Source organism: Halichoerus grypus, chromosome 5 (genome assembly GCF_964656455.1).
Source record: "Halichoerus grypus chromosome 5, mHalGry1.hap1.1, whole genome shotgun sequence".
Classification (NCBI taxonomy): Eukaryota; Metazoa; Chordata; class Mammalia; order Carnivora; family Phocidae; genus Halichoerus; species Halichoerus grypus.
In genome coordinates this window covers 163,208,480-163,226,639 of record NC_135716.1, presented here as the reverse complement: position 1 = coordinate 163,226,639, position 18,160 = coordinate 163,208,480, and the positions used below count along the sequence as shown (strand labels likewise).

The window sequence follows — 18,160 nt, the reverse complement described above, 5'->3', positions numbered from 1 at the left end:
GGAAGTGACATTAAGAGATCGTTGTGAATATTTTGTATCCCTCTCCTAGGACATCCGATCCTCAAAATGCATAGCTAATTGTTGATGGAACCAAAACAATGAGCTTTGTCCAATTTGACTGAGTATGACATAGAAGAGGAAGCCATAGAAAAATGAAAGGTTTTGACATTTCCCCCCCCAGTTTTATTACATCACAGTGCTTTTCAGTACCTGACCCAACATAAGGAACTAGAAACTAATTTATAGAATTCACGTTTCTGTAGTTGCAGTGAAAATTCAGTGATTTAAGATTTTAGAAAATATATAACCTGTTTGCACTTAGGGTCATAAATATGTCAAAAGAAAGTCGATGTACAATGAATTTTTGTATTCGTAAACACAAAACCTGCCATTTTTACTAGTTTTATATTTTCTCTGAACTTAAGCAAGAATTACTTTCTCTTATCTCAGACTCTCTGGGTTTTCCTCTTCAAATAGAATGCTTGTGACCTGTAGAGGTTTAGAAAAGGTTATCCCCAACCAAAACAAGTGCTTCAATAAAGGGAAGAATTCTGTGAAATCGCTTACATTTGACGTTGCTAAACTTAAGTACAATAATGTCACATGTACTTATACAGTAATTGTGGGCACGCCTAAGTCCCTCCCTCTTTCCTAAACCAAATTCCCCAGATCCTAGAAATCCAGCCCTTCTGCCCTGCGGAGGCGCCTTTCCCAACGTAAAGTACAATTTTAAATTTAAGCTCCTGACTATAATGATTCCGTGGTCAACTGCCAGGGGACCTGGGCACCCCGGAGCCTCTGGAGGGTGCAGCGGGGTGTAGGCAAGGGCAGGGGGAGTGGGCGAAGCTGCTGGTTGGTGCCTGAAATCTGTGCGTTGCCCCTTTAATTGTGTCCCCAGCCCTCGGGCGTTTCTGTCCAACGCCCACGTCAGCAAATACCTTTTGTTTCTCTCACGTTGGGGCTACTTGTTTTAGGGCGCAAAGGAGCGGCTTCGAAAGTGGGTATTTCCCCTGCCGAGGACCAGGAATCGTCCCCGAGCCCGCGCGCGCGACCCGCCGGTGCGCCGCGGCCCGCGGTAAGTGGCTGCGCGCGGCGCGGGCGGAGGGCGGGCGGGGCGTCGGGGCTGCCGGGACGGGCCGCGAGCCTCGCTGCGGGCGGAGGGCTGGCGGCGGGCGGCGGCGGCGGCGGGATGCGGCCCGGACGCGGCGCCCCCAGACGTCCCCCGGGCCGGGGAAGCGGCGGGAGGCGCAGAGCCGGCCGGGCGCCATTTGCAGCCCCGGGCGCAGAGGCGGCGGCGGCGGCGGCGGCGCGCCGGCTCCGAGGGGCTGGGGACGGTCACAAAGGCGGCGCGGGCGGCGGGCGGCTGGCGGCGGGGTCCCGGCCTCGGGGCGGCGGCCCGCGGGGACAGGCGGGCGGCGCCGGGGCGCACCGGCTCGGGACCCCGCGGCCGGCCCTCCCCGCGGCCGCCCGCCGCCCCGCCCGGCCAGCCCCTCCTGCGCGCCCGGGAGGGGCTGCGGGACAATGGCCGCGCCGTCGCCGCCCGCGCCCGCCTCGCCGCCCGCCCGGCCCGGCCCGGCCCGACCGCGGCGCGGGGAAAGGCGGGAAGGCGCGCGGAGCCTCCTGGCGGCGGCGGTGGCGGCGGGAAGGCGGCGCGGGGACGGTGCCCGGCGTGTGTGGAGCCGTCGGGCGCCGCGGACTGCCGGAGGGTCGGCGGCCGGCCGGGCTCGGGCTGCGCGGCGGTGACGGGCGGCCAGCCCAACGGGGCGGCGGGGGGGCGGGGGGCCGGGGTCCCGGCGCTGCTCCCCGGCGCCCCGGGCGCTGCCTCGGGAAGGTGGCTTCCTGGGCAGTAGTCCGACTTTCTCCTCCATCCTCCATCCTTTGGTTTTATATCGTGATGCAACAGATCCGGGCATAGAACCGAAGGCAGACTTGCTACACCTACCACAGATTGAGCCATAATTTTTGGTTTATGACGGAACCGCACAAACGCACCTTCTATCCGTGTAGACTGCCTCTTTTGTAAGTTAGTTAGCGGTTTGGCCCCTTCCCCTTCCAATGCGCTTATTTCGCATTGATTGTGCCAGTAGCCAGACTCCACATCTTTCCAAGACGTGTTAGGTTTTCTTTCCTCCTCTCTCTCCTTTTTTTTTTTTTTTTTTTAAAGAGAGATATAATTGATATAAAACATTGTGTTCGTTTTCGTTTAAGATGTCTTTGGAAGCAGTAGATTCCCACCTAGTGGGCTTTTAACTACGCACGGCAGTATTCTATTCTCAATAAACGTTTCTGTTTGCGGAAGTTTATTTAGTAAATGGAGTGCCTTCACCTATATGAATTATTTCACTTAATTTCACATAAAACAGCCACCCAGTCAGGTCGATGGTTATTCTACTTTCCAGATGAGGAAATGCATTAAGTGCAGAATGTAAGCGTTAAACCAGAAGGTGAACGATGGCAGTCTTCCAACGCCCTTGCCTCCTGTTCTTGTTCTTCATTCCCTCCTAAAGGCACCTCCAGAGTCTTCTGCAAAGCAAGTCGGTCACTTTGCTTTCCTGCTCTAAAAACCTTCATTGATCTTTATCGGAAAAAAAGTCCGAAATCCTCAACAGGAGAGCTAAGGCTCAAACTTCGTCTCTAGTCCCACCTTCCCCAAGCCTCAAGTGTGGGTGGGTTTGTAGGACCCCTGGAGCAAGAGCTCTTGGCTGATAACCAGGGATCAGAGATTTTTATTCCTGGGAACCTCCCAGGCCACACCACCGGTAAATTCGAAGTGAGAATCTAACCTGCAACCCTTGGCCAAATGGGCACGTGTGGGTTAGACTACAAGATGTCAGCAGGAAGCATCTGGAGTACCTGGGCTCCTTCCAGACCATGTAAATTTCTGACCCGGTGATACTTGATTCATCCTTTATAACTTAAGTCTTATTTTCTATTTGAAACTGGGTTTCTGTTAAATAGACTTAACCCTTTCAGTGACATAATTACATGTTTATAATATTTAAAGGATTTGATGTAAGTTTTTTTGATCCCCTCGAGGGAAGTTTTTGTCACTTCTTTGCTCAAAAATGGTCAGTGCCTCCCCATTTTCAGTGGTTCCCATCTTACTCATTTTAAAAGACAAGGCCTTATAAAAGCTGGTCCTATGATGTCCTCCTACCTGCTGCATGGTCTGCCCTCCTTGACGCTCCTCCAGGCCTCCTAGCCTGCTCTACCTTAGAGCCTTTACCGTTCCATCTTCCTGGAACACTCTTCCCCTAGATACCACATGACTACTCACTTCCTTTGGACTTTACTTAAATGCCAACTTCTCAATGAGACTTGTCCCAGCTATGGTTTCAATTCTCTTAAACGTTTTTATACTTAATTCTAAATCTTTCCAGGGTTCAAAGATGTTCATCCAAAAAGGAATACAGTTACCATGCTAGTTAGCTCTAGTTCTTTATGACTCGGGGATTTTTGCTAAGGAAGCTAATGAGATGGTTTTGGTGACCCTGATGGGACATACTAAATTCTAGTTTAATGACTATATATCTTAAAAGAGATGGCATTGGAGCCCACAGTCTTTTTTTAAATTTGTTTTTTATTTTTAGAGAGGGTAGGGAGGGGCAGAGGGAGAGAGAGAAAAAGAATCCCAAGCAGGCTCCACGCCCGGCATGGAGCCTACCCAGGCTCGATCTCACAACTCTGAGATCATGACCTGAGCTGAAATCAAGAGTCAGACGCTTAACCTACTGAGCCACCCAGGCGCCCCGACTTAAACCTTTCTTAATGACTTGAGTACTCTTGTGAACGTAGGTTATGTTAATGTCCTGTGGATGTAAATATTACCATGTTGTAAATGAACCCAACTTACAGGACAATTCCTGTTTTTTTGTAGAAGGCCCTGTTTCTGCTCCTTCCTACAGCTCTGCTGCTTGTCCTAGTTCAGCGCCTCACCATTTCTTGCTTTGACAATTACATTAAGCTTGAAATTGGTCTCTCTGGCCCTGCCTTTCCCACCCGTTTCTCTCCCTCCATGCTGTTTCAAGTTTTTGTCTGGGTATGCAGATTGGATCATCGTTAACAATAATACCTAATATTTATTGAGCCCTAGTTGCATGCCAGGCATTGTGCACACGCTATGGTCAGAAGAAGAGTGCAAGACTCAGGGGTGCCGGTTTGGGGTCAGTCAGCCAGAATTCCAGTCTCTGTTCACTTGCTCCTGTGCAATTTTGGAAAATTTTTGAAAAATTTCCCTATGGGTCAGTTTCTTCATATGGTGTGGATCGCAGCAGCTCTTCCTTCGTGAGGCTGTTGTGAGGACCACAATGAGATGAGTGTACAGTGTTGAGCACAGCACCAAGTGAACATTCAAATATTAGCTATTTTCATTGAGATATAACTCACGTGTCATAAAATTCACCCTTTTAAAGTAAATTCAGAGGGCGCCTGGGTGGCTCAGTCAGTTCAATGTCTGACTCTTGGTTTCGGCTCAGGTCATGATTTCAGGGTCATGGGATTGAGCCCTGCTTGGGGCTCTGTACTCAGCGTGGAGTCTGCTTGAGATTCTCTCCTTCTCCCTCCCCCTCTGCCTTTACCCCCCCTCCCCAGAGTCTTGCACACTTGCTTGCTCTCTCTCTCAAATAAATTAATAAATAAAATCTTAAAGTGTAGGGACGCCGGGATGGCTCAGTTGGTTAAGCATCTGCCTTTGGCTCAGGTCATGACCCCAGGGTCCTGGGATCGAGTCCCTCGTCGGGCTCCTTGCTCGGCGGGGAGCCTGCTTCTCCCTCTGCCTGCTGCTCCCCCTGACTGTGCGCGCTCTCTTTCTCTGACAAATAAATAAATAAAATCTTAAAAAAAAAAAGATTCTTCCATGTCTTTAAAAAAAAAATAAAGTGTACAATTCACTGTTTTTTTAGTGTATTCGTAGAGTTGCACGACCATCGCCACCCTCTAATTTGAGAACATTTTCACCATAGTATAAAGAAGCCTCGTACCCATTAGCAGTCATTCCCCATTCCTGCATCTCCCTACACCCGTGACAACCACTAACCTACTCTGTCTCTATCATCTGCCCATGGTGGACATTTCATTTAAATACTATCATAAAATCTATGGTCTTCTGTAACTAGCTCCTTTCACGTAGCTGGAGGTTTTTAATGTTCACCCATGTTCTAGCAAGTATCAGTCCTTCGTTCCTGCTCATGGCTGAATAACGTTCAGTTGTATGGATGTGTCACATTTTGCTTACTATTCACCAGCTGATAGACATTTGAGTTGTTTCTGTTTGGGCTATTGTGAATAATGCCTCTGTGAACATCTGTGTACAAGTTTTTTTGGAGACGTGTTTGCATTGATCTTGCGTATATATCTAGGAGTGGAATCACTGGATTATATAACTGTTTTTTAATAGCTTTATTGAAATACAATTCGTATACCATACAATTCACCTATTTAAAGTGTAAAATTCAGTGGTTTTTAGTCTATTCGTAGATACGTACAACTGTCACCACAGTCAATTTTAGAGCATTTTCATCACCTCAAAAGGAAACACTTTAGCTATCAGGCCTCTCATCTCAGCCCTCTCCCTACAGCCCCTCCTCCCAGCCCCAGGCAACCAAGTATCTACTCTCTATTTCTATAGATCTTCCTATTCTGGACTTTCATATGAATTGAGTCATATAGTATGTGGTGTTTTGTGATTGGCTTCTTTCACTTAGTGGAATGTTTTCAGAGTTCATCCATGTTGTAGCATGTATCAGTACTTTAGTCCTTTTCAAGGCTAAATAACATCCTATCATATGGATGTTCCATTTTCCCGTTGATGGACATTTGGGTTGTTTCCATCTTTTAGCTATTACGAATAATGCTGCTACAAATGTTTGTATCCAGATTTCTGTGGGGACGTATATTTTCATTTCTCTTGGATATATATACCTGGGCGTGGAATTGCAGGGTCCCCTGGTAACTATGTTTAATCATTTGCGGAACTGCCAGACTGTTTTCCAAAATGGTTGCATCATTTCACATTCCCACCAGCAGTGTATGAAGGTTGTGATTTGTCCAGATCCTGGCCAACACTTGTGTGTTTGTGTGTGTGTGTGTGTTTATCCTAGCGATCCTAATGAATGTGAAGTGGTATCTTACTGTGATTTTGATTTGCATTTCCCTAATGACCAATGATGTTAAACGTCTCTTTATGTGCTTATTGCTATTTGTCTTAATTTATTTCTTATTGCTATTAATCTTACTTATCTTAGCTATTATCTTATTTAATCCTCTTAACAGACTTCCTTAGAGCCTCTTAACAGTCAGTATCCTCATTTTACAAAGAAGAAACTGATGCGCAGAATTAAGTAACTTGGCTAAGTCACACAGTCACCAGTAGATCTATAATGATGTCACTTTTCTTAAAATCCTGCAAAAGTGCCCCAAACCCGCTTAGTGGAGGGGCTTCGGGATCTGGTGCCTAAATACTTTTTTCTCCTTTTATCTTCCACTATCCCTCCACAGGCCCCATGTCTCTAGCCACAGCAAAATTTTTATCATCCCTGAAGAAGGCATGCTGTTTGAAACCTCCTTGTGCCTTTGCCTTGGTGCTGTATCTACAATGCCCTTTGTCCTCTGTTTCCTGAATGAACTTTTACTCATACTTCAAGATCCATTCAACTGTTACTGCCTTTGGGAACTTCTGGACACTTCTAGACACTTCTAGACACAGTCATTTGCTTCCTTGGTTTCAGAGTTCCCTTATGCTAGGAGTATTTTCTTCATTGTAGTGTAACTTGGTTTAAAAGCTTCTTTCTTCCTCTCCATCTCTCTCTTTCTCTGACTCTCTCTCCTTACAGACACTGAGGTGTTCCAGAGCACTGACTTTTCCCAGAGCCAGAGAGAGCCTGGCACAGAGTTGGTGCTCGATAATTATGTATTAAATGAACACATTTCTCCTTTTTTTGAATATCTGCCCTTCTCATAAAAATAGAATAAAAGATTTTTGCTTTAAAAGATAGGAAAATGCAACATATGTAGCTATATGGCGTTCAGAACAGTGTAAAAGTAATCATTGAATCAAAGGTTGAAGTTGCTCTCTTTCCATTGTTTTTTTTTTTTTTTTTTTTTTAAGATTTTATTTATTTATTTGAGAGAGACAGCGAGAGAGGGAACACAAGCAGGGGGAGTGGGAGAGGGAGAAGTAGGCTTCCCGCTGAGCAGGGAGCCTGATGCGGGGCTCGATCCCAGGACCCTGGGATCATGACCTGAGCTGAAGACAGCCGCTTAACGACTGAGCCACCCAGGCGCCCCCCCATTGTTTTTCTAACCCTTCAGAAAGCCTCCACTGCTGTTGAGTGCTTGGCTCTTAGCATCTGAGCCATCGAGGGTACGCCAAACACCTTTGTATCCACTTCAGTTCCCTCTGTCTCACTGGTTCTGTTGGATAAGGTGCAATATAAGGTTCTTACGGTTTCAGAATATTTGGGGGAAGCTTTATTTCAAAATCTACAATGTATTTTCCGTCATCAGAAGATACCCGCAAACCAAACAAGGCCATAATTTTATTTAAGACCTTCTTAATATGTACATTAGAATAGTATCCTAAACCTAAACACTAAAATTTTGACTTTTTTTTTTTAAGATTTTATTTATTTTTTGACAGAGAGAAACACAGTGAGAGAGGGAACACAAGTAGGGGGAGTGGGAGAGGGAGAAGCAGGCTTCCTGTTGAGCAGAGAGCCCGCCGCAGGGCTCGATCCCAGGACCCTGGGATCATGACCTGAGCCGAAGGCAGACGCTTAACGACTGAGCCACCCAGGCGCCCCTAAAATTTTAACTTTCAGATTGCAAATCTTATGGAGAATACAGATCCTATTCTCATGAAATCTCCTCTGTGATAACATTTTTTTTTTTTAAAGATTTATTTATTTATTTGAGAGAGAGAGAGAGCTCATGCACGAATAGGAGGGGCAGAGGGGGAGAGAGAGAGAGAGAGAATCCCAAGCAGACTCCCTGCTGAGCACGGAGCCCAACATGGGGATCCATCTCAGGACCCTGAGATCACGACCTGAGCTGAAACCAAGAGTCAGAAGCTTAACCAACTGAGCCACCCAGGCTCCCCTTAACATTGAAAAAAATCTGAGTAACAGAACAGCCTATGTGTCTGTTTGAGGGATGGATGGGTAAAGAAGATGTGAAAGAGATGTAGATATTTAGCAATGAAGAAGAAAGAAATCCTGTCATTTGCAACAACATAGACGGACCCTAGGGCATGCTAAGTCAAATAAGCCAGATAGAGAAAGACAGATAGATAATACATGTTATCACTTATATGTGGAATCTCAAAAACAAAGTGAAACTCATAGAAACCAACTAGAAAAGTGGTTGTGAGGGGCTGGAGGGTGGAGGAAATAGGGAGAGGTTGGTAAAAGGGCACGAACTTTCAGCTATAAAGTGAATGAAGTCTGAGGATCTAATGTATAACATGGTGACTATAGTTGATAACACTATAGTGATAACACTAAATTTCAAGTTGTATACTTGAAATTTTCTAAGAGAGTACAACTTAAATGTTCTTACAAAAACAAACAAACAAACAAACAACAAAAAACCACACCAAACCCAAAAACCAATGATAAATATGTGAGTGAGGTGACAGATGTATTAATTAGAGGGAGGGACTCGTTTCATAGTATATATGTATATCAGATCATCATGATGTACACTTTAAATATCTTACTGTTTTGTCAATTATATCTTAATGAAGCTGAAAAAAAAAATCTGAATGGCAAACACCCTGGTTCCTAGAGCATAATTAATGAGGTAGTGTTTGAAATGGGAATATGGCAACAATTGTTTCTACAGAAAAACTCTTCCTTAGGGTGAGGTCTACAATAGCTAGTTAGAGTAACCTAAACTAGTTGGCCAGCTAGAATGGAGCTTTGCAATCTTCACGTACACTGTGGTTTTGAAAAGATCACTCTCTCTCAGCACACGAATATGATGGACCCGGTCACATTTTCTTCTGCGTCCACCTTTGTATAAGTTAGCATTTTACAGCCTACAAGAATATGTGTGGTAGTAAAATTATAAAATGTTTACGTTTTCTACTCAGTTAAAGAAGTGTTTTAGGGGCGCCTGGGTGGCTCAGTCGTTAAGCGTCTGCCTTCGGCTCAGGTCATGATCTCAGGGTCCTGGGATCGAGCCCGGCATTGGGCTCCCTGCTCAGCGGGAAGCCTGCTTCTCCCTCTCCCACTCCGCCTGCTTGTGTTCCCTCTCTCGCTGTGTCTCTCTCTGTCAAATAAATAAATAAAATATTAAAAAAATAAAGAAAGAAGTGTTTTAAAGTGGTCTGTGTAATTAATAATAGTGATTACCATAATAATAACTAACATCTATCAAGAGCTTGTTATAAGCCAGGCACTGTTGTAAGCACTTTACTTAAATGATTTTCTCCTTTACCCTGTCTTGTAGTTCTAGAAGGTATTTCTGTTACTCCATTTTACAGATGGAGAAACTGAGGCTCTAGGTTAACTTCCCGTGTTACCTAGTTAGCGTGTGGCAGAGCCAGAATTGGCACCTGGACAGTGTGATTCCAGAGCCTGTGCCCCCCCCCACACTGACCAGTCCTGTTGCTCACAGACAGACTACTCACCCATCTGCTTAAATTTTGAGGCAGCTGGTGTATTAATATGTCATCTGGGCCTGCTTGCAGGAAGAAGACACCACTCTAGTGTTTTCATTCGTTTACTAAAGGGAATTGAGTGCTTACAAAATCACTGGAAAGGCCAGGAGGAATGGGCTCCAGGCTGGGCCTGCAGAAATCATTCCCAGAACCAGACTGCCAAACAGGGCCCCCAGGGGAGGGGATCAGGAGGCCACCACTGGTACGGCTGTGTTCCAGATGACATCGCTAGTGCAGTTCAAGGGTCAAGAAATTGCTTCCCCGAAACTGCCCCTCAACACCCACCAACTGGGGATGGTTGTCTCCACCACACTTGTCTCTGAACAGCCATGAAGCTCTGGACCCTGAAAGGCTGCTACAGGAAAATGCAGTGTTTCCATAAATGTACTGGCCAGCATTAATGCCTAAGCAGCAGAAAGATGGTCCCCGCCTCCTTTCGGTCTCTCAAATCTCACAGAAGAACATCTGATGGATGGACCCTATTTCACATGGGGAAACTTAACCGTAAAGGAGTCTGGGAAATGTATTTTTAAATTTTCCAAAAGAAATTTAGAAAGGATGCTGAAGGTTAATACACCAACAACCATCTGCTAGGGTAGGGGCGCCTGGCTGGCTCAGTCAGTACAGCAAGCATGTGACTCTTGATCTCAGGGTGGTGAGTTCAAGCCCCGTGTTGGGTGCGGAACCTACTTAAAAAATTTTTGTTTTTTAAAAATATCTGCTAGGGTAGAAGGCGGTGGTTATCCCTAAAAATGACATGTCAACAGTATGTAAAAACTACTTGGGGCACAGACTATGTTCAGAAATCAGTTTTCTAAAAAAGCCACAGAACGTTTGCCTGCCACTATACGGACCCCAGTACTAGTTAGTGTGCTGCTAAGTACCATTGTTGAAGTAGTAAGGCTAAAGCTCTCACAGTAAGTACCCTTTCCTGAGTGCCCTCCTAGCTCACTGGGGCTAGGTGATAGATGAGCTTTTAGTGTCACAAGGAGTTGTTCTCAAAAATTATTAATTTTTGGGACGCCTGGGTGGCTCAGTCGGTTAAGCGGCTGCCTTCGGCTCAGGTCATGATCCCAGGGTCCTGGGATCGAGTCCCACATCGGGCTCCCTGCTCAGCGGGGAGCCTGCTTCTCCCTCTCCCTCTGCTGCTCCCCCTGCTTGTGCTTTCTCTCTGAGACAAATAAAAATTTCAAAAATTATTAATTTTATTCCCCCAATTACAGTTTTCTGCTCAAAAATTGTTGTAAGCCTCTAGGCAGCAATGTTTTGAATAATTTAAGTTGCCAGAATCCAGACCTCCTCACGAGTGGGTAGTTGATGCAATCATTTTACTAGTTTAAATATATTTGAACAGCTCTCCTTTCTCTGGTGGTGTTTTCAGGATACTCATTTAAAAATTATTTGTTTGCTTTCTTCTTTCTCCTTGCCTGTATTTTCTAAATTTTCTGTAAGTATATAATACTTTTATAATCAGAAAAAAAAAAATACATATTATCTTAAAAAGTGATTCCATTACGTTAGCCAAGAAATTTTTGGTGAGACTTCTTAGCTTAATTGATTGGTTTAAAAGGCATCAAATTCATTTCCCACCGCCTGTGGACATAAAGCCTCACACTCTTTTTGATTAATACCACTTCATGGTCAACGAAGAAAATAGTCAAACGGATTTTTTTTTTTTTTTTTTTTTTTGGCAATTAAAAAGTTTTGGAATAGAGTAAAAACTGAAAAATTGTTAATGAGTTGTTACAGCTGGTATTACAAATTGTGGCCCACTCTGGTCCAATCTGGCAAATTGAGGAAGTTATAAAAGATCTGGGTGACTACGGTAGGGCTTTCTGAACATATGCGGTAGGATTTTTTTTTTCCCCCACTTCCTGCAACCGTGCAGTTTTTAAGAAATCCTGAATTTTTCTTTTTTTTTTTTTTTTTTTAAAGATTTTATTTATTTATTTGAGAGAGAGAGAATGAGAGAGAGCACATGAGAGGGGGGAGGGTCAGAGGGAGAAGCAGACTCCCTGCAGAGCAGGGAGCCCGATGCGGGACTCGATCCAGGGACTCCAGGATCATGACCTGAGCCGAAGGCAGTCGCTTAATCAACTGAGCCACCCAGGCGCCCAAGAAATACTGAATTTTTCAAGTTGAATCTTTCAAGTTCTTCTGTTTGGTTTTCTTGCAAATCATATTAATGCAACTTGCGAGAAAAGGGTGATAAGACGTGTTGCTTTTGTGGTACCTCATCTGCTGGTCTGCCTTTGAAGAGCTGTTCTCTTAAGTTTATTTTATTGTCAGAGTTAAAAAGTATGTCTGCTTGCAATTTGCCGTAATCCATTTTAATACCAGAAATCACTTCTTGCAGATTTTCCTATTAAGGTTTCAGTTAAAAATAAGCAAATCTATTTATTTCTGTTAATTCATCATCTGTGCTGATTATCTATTTTTACCTGCTAAAAAGTGATACCTGATTAGTGCTGCCGTGTGGTTTATTTAAATAAGTAGCTATTAAGTACCTTAGCAGATGTTTCTGTCTCTCATTACAAAAGTACATTATAAATAGCTATTTGCTCTCTCTACAGGACAATCCTTCACATGCAGAGTGTGTTTGACTTGGAATCTTCCCTTTTTTACTCCACTCAATTGACTTAGCAGGGTTTCAAGAGCAGCGTTCGTAAATTTTCAGGTATGAGCCATTTTAATTCTTGATATTATATATAACTTAAATATATAGATAGAAAGTAGAGTTTTGCAGTTAAAGATTTTACATATCAGAGTATGGATTTATTGCTTGAACAGTTACTGTATAAAACATTCAGCATTCTGATTTTCTTGGCCAGGTCTCCCTGTTCACTTATTGCTAAATTTTTAATTCATTGCCTCTCTTGTGTATGTATCTCTTCCATTCTACCTTAATCAAAGATTCATATGACATAAGAGCTAGAGATGATCTAGACCAGTCCCCTCAATTTGCAGAGAAGGAAATGAAGCCTAGAAAGGTAAAGGTAAAGTCCGTGGACATAGAGCTAATGGAATGGTAGAGCTAGTGTCAGATCTCCCAGTGCGTCCCCTGACAGTTGTGTAGGAGGATAGCTCAGCAATTACGTCCTGCAGCTTCGGAGTCACTGTCTTGGTTAATACCCTTTTCTGTCCAATGGGGAGAATAGTACCACCTACCCGATAGGTTGTCATGTGTGAAGATTAAAGAAGACAATATATATTGCTACTATTATTATTGTTCCTGGCCCTTTTTCTCATTGGGTTGATCCCTTCACTGCTTCTTGAAACTCCCCAGCTTGGCTAATGGTCACCATGCTCTCCTGATTCTCCCTCTGAGTCTCTGTAGCACTGGCTTCTCTTCCCCATCTTGCTCCACAGTCGAGGGAAGTCCTCTAGGTTCTCATCTCAGCCCGTGCTTCTGGTGAGCCCCTCCATCTCTCTTGGCAGATATCTTCCACTTCTCTGTCTTCAGGTCTGACTTACCCTCTGAAGTTCAGATCAGCATTTCCAGTGGCCCTGTGGCCGTTACTACCGGATTTCCCACTCACCTCACACATGATGTACTTAAAACCAAAGCCATTCCTTTCCCCCAAACCAGTTTCTCCTCCTGACTTCCTAATTTCTGTTAGTGATACCACCAAACACCTAAGCTTTACAAATCGTCGTGTTCTCTTTTTTCTTTTTCTTTTTTTTAAAGATTTTATTTATTTGACAGAGAGAGCACAAGCAGAGGGAGAGAGAGGGAGAAGTAGGCTCCCTGCTGAGCAAGGAGCCCGATGTGGGACTCGATCCCAGGACCCTGGGATCATGATCTGGGCCGAAGGCGGCCGCTTAACTGACTGAGCCACCCAGGCGTCCCCATCGTGTTCTCTTTATAGCTCTCTAGCCTTCCACAGCCGATGACAAATTGTGGTACCCTGTAGTACATTCTGGCAAATTAAATAAGTTACAAAATATCTGAGTGACTGCAGTGAGGCTTTCTGAACATATGTAGTAGGGTTTTTCAATCAGCCATCAAGACCCATGGATTTATTTCCCATTCAGGTATTTTGCATCTTTTCCTTCCTTCCCATTCCTGCCATCCTCGTGGCGTTCAGGCCATTAACCAGACCGACAGTTGCAAATAGAGTCGCTGTTCATTTGCCTGGAAGTGGCTGGGTTCCTTTTCTCTCTTTCTCTCCCCCAAGAAATACAGTCTCTTGACTTTGCATAATGGAATGTTAACTTGTTGCTTGTTCATTTAGCACATGAAACTTGACCTAAGTAAAGACACAGAATATCATTATTCTGGCAGCTTCCAAAATATTTTAATTACAACCTAGATCTGGCTAACTGTGAGACTCATTAATATTGTACCCACTTGTTTGACAAACTTTAAAAATTTTTATTTTTGAATATATTTTTATTATTTGGAACTCAAAATATTTAAAAGTATACCATGCGAAGTCCCCATCCCATTCTTGTTTCCTGTCTCCCGGAGCCCATCTCACTTCCAGCTCGAAGCCACTGTTCTGTTTCTTGTTAATCTGGTTCAGAGTTCCTGCTTATTTTTTTTCCCTATGGATATATCTATATATGCACTCTATTCCTTGCTTTTTTAAAAACTTAGCTATGTATCATAGCTATCTTTCCATATAACTATCCCCTCTTCATGGACATTTTTCTGATCCTTCACTATCACAAACAGTTCTTTAGTGAATAACCATGTACGTGTATCATTCTGATCATGTACAAGTGAAGCTGTAGGATAAACTCCCAGAAGTGAAATTGCTTGGTCAGAAAATATATTCATTCGTAATTTTGAGAGCTGTTGCCAATTTGACCTCCGTGGGGTCATACTAATTTATATTTCTACCAGGAATGATTGAGGGTACCTGTTTTCCCACATTCTTTTTAAGGTTTTATTTATTTATTTATTTTAGAGAAAGAGAGAGAGCGCGCACAGGGGTGGGGGGAGGGGCAGAAGGGGAGGGAGAATCCTAAGCAGATTCCCCACTGAGTGCGAAGTCCCATGCGGGGCTCGATCTCACAACCCATGAGATTGTGACCTGAGTGGAAATCACGAGTCAGATGCTCAACCAACTGAGCCACCCAGGCGCCCCTGTTTTCCCACGTTCTTATCAATATTATCACATTTTTGGATTTTTTGCTACCTTGAGAGGGGAAAAATGATACATCAATTGTGGTTTTAATGTGCGTTTATACTTTTATGACCAAGGTTAAACATACTTTTCATATGATAAGGGACATTTGTGTTTCTTTTCCTGGGAACTGTCCCTTGTCTCATATTGTCTTAGGGTTATTGTTATTTGACTTGCCAATTTCTTAGAAGCTCGGTGGAGTGACCCTTTTCTCTGATAGACTTTTTTGCCACGTTGTCATATGTCTTTTGCCTTTGCTTGTGGTATGTTTTGGCCATGCAGGATTATGTTTCATCTTTCTGTAATCAAATGTATCAGCCTTTTATTTTATGGCTTCTGCATTTTGAGCCCCAGGCCTTTCCCACTCTGAGTTTATAGAGTCTCCCATATTTTCTCTTAGAACTTCTATGGCTTTGTGTTCACACTTCAATCTTTGATCCATATGGAATTTATCCTGGTATGAGAATAGGAAGTGTAAATCCAGCTTAATTTTTTTTTTCTGGAAAGCTAAAATTGCCTCAGTGCCCCTTGTTAAACTGCTCATTTTTTTCACTACAGGTTCATCATATATTAAATTCCCACCAATAGTGGGCATATGTCTGGATTTTCAAATATACTCCATGGCCTTTTTCTTTATCACCAGCATCACGGTTTTAATTACTGAGGAAGTATAATTCAATAGATGTGGGTGCTAATTCCTTCTCTTTGTTCTTCCTTTTTAATAATTCAACTAGCCATTCTTGTTTATTTATTTTTCCATAAAACTTTAGCAGCAACTTGTATTGATCTTAAAATAACCTGCTGGTGTTTTTATTATGGTCATGTTATTATAACATATTTTAGGAAGAACTGACATCCAATATGTTGAATTTTCTAATTCAAAAGTCTTGGCTTTCCATAGTCTCCTCTTATGTCTCTTAGTTTTCTTCATATGAGTCTTATGCACTTCTTGTTAAATTTATTCCCAGGTATTTTATAATTTTGGTGCTATTGTAAATGGGAGGCTTTTATTCCATTATATCTCTTACCTAATGTGGGTTTTTTTGTATATATGAAAGTTACTGATTTCTTTTTTTTTTTTTTTTAAAGATTTTATTTATTTATTTGAGAGAGAGAGAATGAGAGACAGAGAGCATGAGAGGGAGGAGGGTCAGAGGGAGAAGCAGACTCCCTGCCGAGCAGGGAGCCCGATGCGGGACTCGATCCCGGGACTCCAGGATCAGGACCTGAGCCGAAGGCAGTCGCTTAACCAACTGAGCCACCCAGGCGCCCAAAAGTTACTGATTTCTAATACTCATTTTATAACCTCTTTTCCCCCGCTTCTTGTTTGTGGTCATTTTGCAGTCGAATCTCTTGCATTTTCCAGGTATACAATCATATTAGCTGCAAATGATGATAATTTTAACTCCTACTTTCCAGCGGTCCTTTTACTAGTTTCTTTCTCAAATTAATTGCCTTGGCTAATGCCTCTAGAACAGTGTTAAGTAATCGTGGTATTAGTGGTCACCCTTGTTCTGTTGTTGACTTTACTGGAATGTTCTATTCAGATGCTAGGTTTTAGACTGAAATAGACATATTTTATCACCAACAAGCTTTTATTGAGAGCAAGTTATAGACCAGACTCTATCATAAAATAGAGATTAAAAAAAGAAAATGAGTATGACTCTACCTGGCTTTAAAGAGTTTACAGGAAAAGACAGATACACAAATTAGTGTTATAGATGTCGCAGTAAAGTTATGTAGAGTATAGTGGAGGCATGAGAAAGGCTGATAGCTCATCAGCTTGAGCCCCATGTCAAGATCAAATTCCAAAGAACAAGATACTAAAGCCTATTATTAGTTCGCATTGGAGTGCTTTCATTAAATTCATTATAGGATGTCCTTGACTTTGGAGGCAACATATAGGGAAAGTCACGTAAAGAACCTTTGTTAGTTCAGTAAGGACACTGGTGAGGATATTGATCGAGTGCCTCCGACATTCCAAACATTAAACTAAGGCCAGGCTTACACATAGACGTAGTCTATACTCATATGGATATTGCAGTGTCACAGGGAAACATATGTTAAAATAGACAGGTGCAGTCCAGCAATTGCCACAAAGTACATGTATATAGTACAGTATGTAGGAGATCGAAGCTAACATTAGCCCAGGGAAGTCAAGGAAAGTTTCCCAAGGGAGGCGCTGTTTGAGCTGACTCTGAAGGAGAAGCAAGAGCTTCTCAGATTTTTTTTTTTTTTTAAAGATTTTATTTATTTATTTGACAGAGAGAGACACAGTGAGAGCAGGATCACAAGCAGGGGGAGAGGGAGAGGGAGAAACAGGCTTCCCGCGGAGCAGGGAGCCCGATGCGGGGCTCGATCCCAGGACCCTGGGATCATGACCTGAGCCGAAGGCAGACGCTTAACGACTGAGCCACCCAGGCGCCCCAAGAGCTTCTCAGATTGAGAAGGATGGTTTTACTATAGCACAGGAACAACATGGACAAAAGGTTGGCGGCATGAAGGGTACCATGTGCCCGGGAATTGGCATCGTACCTAAGGACGGGAGGCGAGGTAGGTGGTAGAAGATGAGCATGCAGAGATTGGCAGAAGCAGGGTCCCAGAGAGTATTAAATCCAGTCATATAAATAGGGACTTTATCCAGTAGGCAGGAAGGAGCTATTAAAGAATTGTAAGCAGCAGAATCCAGAAAGATAACATACTTCAGGGTGGATTGAAGGGAGAAAGATAAAAGGCCAGGAGACCAATTAGGAAGTTTATTGTATTAGTTCAAATATTCTCTCTGATGACATTTAGCATCCTCATATAAGGATTCATGTAACAAATTCCTCCTAGAAGTTAGTGCCAGAAAAATGCTCATTTTTACTGGGGAATGATGTGAGCACTATATAAATCATTCATTTCCCTGTTTTTTGTTTTTGCCTTGGATTCCAGGACAAATGGTATTAAATGTAAATGTACAGAAATCATCTCACCTCCATTTTAAATTTCTAATTTCTATTTTTATAAATATTGCATATGTATTTTATTTAAAACTACTTGAAATCGGGACGCCTGGGTGGCCCAGTCGATTAAGCGTCTGCCTTCGGCTCAGGTCATGATCCCAGGGTCATGGGATCGCGTCCCGCATCAGGCTCCTTGCTTAGCAGGGAACCCGCTTCTCCCTCTGCCTGCCACTTCCCCTGCTTGTGTGCTCTCTCTCTCTCTCTTTCTCTGATAAATAAATAAAAATCTAAAAAAAAAAAAACTACTTGAAATCATTTTTAAAAAGATAGATAATCACCTTGGAAAAGGTGGATGAATATAAAGAAAAAATAGAAATTCCTGAAATCATGCAGTCCCACCTCACCCCAAGTGCATTCATCCTAAA

At 43.3% G+C, this 18,160-nt stretch overlaps 1 protein-coding gene across 6 annotated transcripts in view; it reads left to right on the top strand.

The window, feature by feature from the left end:
- The first annotated feature begins 657 nt into the window (after positions 1-657).
- ZBTB8A (zinc finger and BTB domain containing 8A) overlaps positions 658-18,160 on the top strand; it is a 60,655-nt gene continuing 43,152 nt past the window's right edge. For 3 of the 6 annotated variants that reach the window (XR_013448287.1, XM_078073470.1, XM_078073471.1), the window contains exons 1-2: positions 920-1,075; positions 12,232-12,335. The gene's annotated coding sequence lies outside the window, so the exon portion shown is untranslated. Of the gene's footprint in view, positions 717-918; positions 1,076-1,903; positions 2,020-12,231; positions 12,336-18,160 lie in introns of those variants that run through there. The other 3 variants (XM_078073466.1, XM_078073467.1, XM_078073468.1) reach the window with 3 other exon arrangements.